This window comes from Stegodyphus dumicola, chromosome 6 (assembly GCF_044657685.1).
Source record: "Stegodyphus dumicola isolate Sdum_Otavi_A_Nest chromosome 6, ASM4465768v1".
NCBI lineage: Eukaryota > Metazoa > Arthropoda > Arachnida > Araneae > Eresidae > Stegodyphus > Stegodyphus dumicola.
In genome coordinates this window covers 224,477,074-224,479,658 of record NC_140773.1, presented here as the reverse complement: position 1 = coordinate 224,479,658, position 2,585 = coordinate 224,477,074, and the positions used below count along the sequence as shown (strand labels likewise).

Sequence of the window (2,585 nt, the reverse complement as noted above, 5' to 3'; positions counted from 1 at the left end):
GACAATCTGGGATTCATCTGACCAGGCAACTCTCTCCCACTGATCCATGGACCAGTCGCGATGTTCCCGGGCCCAGCGCAGGCGCAGTTGGCGATGACGCTTGGTCAGCAAAGGCACACGAGTGGGACGTTTGCTGCATATCCCCATATCCAACAGTGTCCGCTGAACAGTGTGCTCCGATACTTTTCTACTTGGCCCTGCATTGTATTCGGCTGTCAGCTGAGCCACTGTCTGGCTCCGGTTTTGCTTCACCATGCGAGACAGTCTCCGACGACTTTTTTCTTTGATAGCGTGTGGACGTCCAACACCATGTCGTATACTTCTAGTTTCACCGTCATTCATCCACTTTTCATACGTGCTAACAACTGTAGATCGCGAACAATCCACGAGTCGTGCAGTTTCGGAAATACTTGTTCCGAGCCTTCGAGCCATTACAATCTGTTCGCTTAGATCCGCAGCCTTTCCCATCAAACACAGAATTAAGTGAAAGAATTATTCTTCTGACTCTCCAGCAGCAGTTAAATACCACTTCCACCTGATCACGTGCCTTTCACGTCATCCAGGCGCGTTCATCGCAAAATGTAGGGCTGGTCATAATGTTTTGGCTCTTGAGTGTATATATTGGACTAATATGAAAGTATGACTGAAATATATTAAATATATATATATCGGACTACTATAAAAGTCTGACTGAAATATATTAAATATATATATATCGGACTACTATAAAAGTCTGACTGATAGGACATATAAAGTAAATATATGTATTGGACTGGTATAAAAGTTTTAAATAATAAAATCGAAAAGTTTTAGATCATATATAAATATAGTTTTCTGTTAAAAATTGTTATGGGTTTCAACTGAAGTATCACTTCTGATTGTCAATTAAAGACTTTTATGGCATTTGCATACACACAGATGGAAAAACATCATTCTAAAAATAATAAAATCGTGTTGTGGGAATCCTGATTCGTGCTTATTCACTGAAAACTCACTATCGAATCTTTGGATTGAAAACATTATCTCCCTCACCTATACACGTAGGTTGGCGAGAAGCAATAATAAAATAAATAGAGCATAAAAATTGCATGCTGAGCTTTTGCGATGTTTCACAACAACGGTATTTCGAATCGGACGCAATCATGATCTTCTGTATCATTAATTTCAGTTTCGTATATGTAGAATACCGGCACACATCATTACGCATTTTTTAGGTTATAAGTTATTTCTCATTTTCCAGCCTTCTTAGCATGCCTTCGTGGTGTAGTGGCCAGCACGCTCGACGCGAATTCGAGAGGTCCGTGGTTCGAGTCCCGGCGAGGGCATTGCTCATTTTTCACAAACCTAATTACTCTACAAGGTAGAGCACTGCCATGCATGTTAGCACCAAGCACTAAGTGTTGCACCTTGATGAATGTGTCTAGTACCAAGATATATATACAAAAACCCATCAGAAACTAACATAAAAGAGTTCTTGAGAACAAAGCTGAATGTTCAGACGAGCTATGACACAACAAACGTGCTAAAAATAAGAAAAAAATAGTAATACAAAATTGCTGTTCAGTTTAATTTGAAATCGTATTCTCTAGGCAAGACGTCTGGTGTCCAGGAGACAGTGATTTGAGAGGGTGATCAAGAGTAAAAGCACGCTCCGATATGTAGTGATCGGTATTTCTAAGCCAGTCACGTTCACAGATGCCTATGTCACTGTACACAGATTAGCTTAGGAAGAACAGAAAGGGGCTGTGGCTTGTTAGAAACTGCGTAAAAGTTGCTTTTTCAGTTAGCAGTTCTGTCCAAAACTTTAGGCATCAACCAAGCATTCCTGCCTGTTGCAGCTTAATCACAACGTTCCAGCCACTGCGCAAGAAAATACATGCGGGTAGAATGTTTCAGAAATGTAAATGATACTGAAATGGGGTGCTCCAAACGAAAATGAGTTTCGTGTGGAGTATGGTCCCCTCTCACACCAGATATGTTACTTAGTTCTGTTAGTATAATTGCATATTGGACAGGAGGCAACAGAGAAGTCTCAGTGGCAGTCGATCCCACTCCTGCAACAAGGAAGTTAACTCCAGGATGTTTTTCCGAGGGGGATGGAGAGATGAAATTGCTCTCCCAAAAGCTTTCTAGATGTGCTGTATAAGGTTAAGATCAGGAAATCTGGCTGGCCAAGCCACGCGACGAATATCCTCACTTCCCAGCTAATCGTCCACCAGCTGGGCCCTATGGGGAGAAGCGTTGATGTCCATTAACAGGAAACCAGAACAATTGTGCTTCTGAGAAATGAACATATGGCTCTACGATCTCCTCTCCATACCTTATGGCTGCCAGGGTGCCTTTGGAAAGCACATTCAGCCTTCCATCATAATGCCCGCCCAAACCGTTACACCTCCAAAATCGTAATGATCCTTTCCTCTGATGTGGAAAGGATGGTGAATTAACGGGGGCGCAGCCCTCAGCCCACCCAACCAAGAACACTTGGTCATATGACTTATCACAAGGGCCGGCCCATCTAACAACAAACGAGGGGCCAGAGACCCGGCCGTGCTCAAAAAACTAACAAAGAAAAACAAACAAATAAA

At 42.4% G+C, this 2,585-nt stretch overlaps 1 non-coding gene across 1 annotated transcript; it reads left to right on the top strand.

Moving 5' to 3' along the window:
* Positions 1–1,252: 1,252 nt before the first annotated feature.
* On the top strand, positions 1,253–1,325 carry TRNAS-CGA (transfer RNA serine (anticodon CGA)). Its single transcript has one exon. It is a non-coding gene; the product is annotated as a tRNA-Ser (tRNA).
* The last annotated feature ends 1,260 nt before the right edge of the window (positions 1,326–2,585 follow it).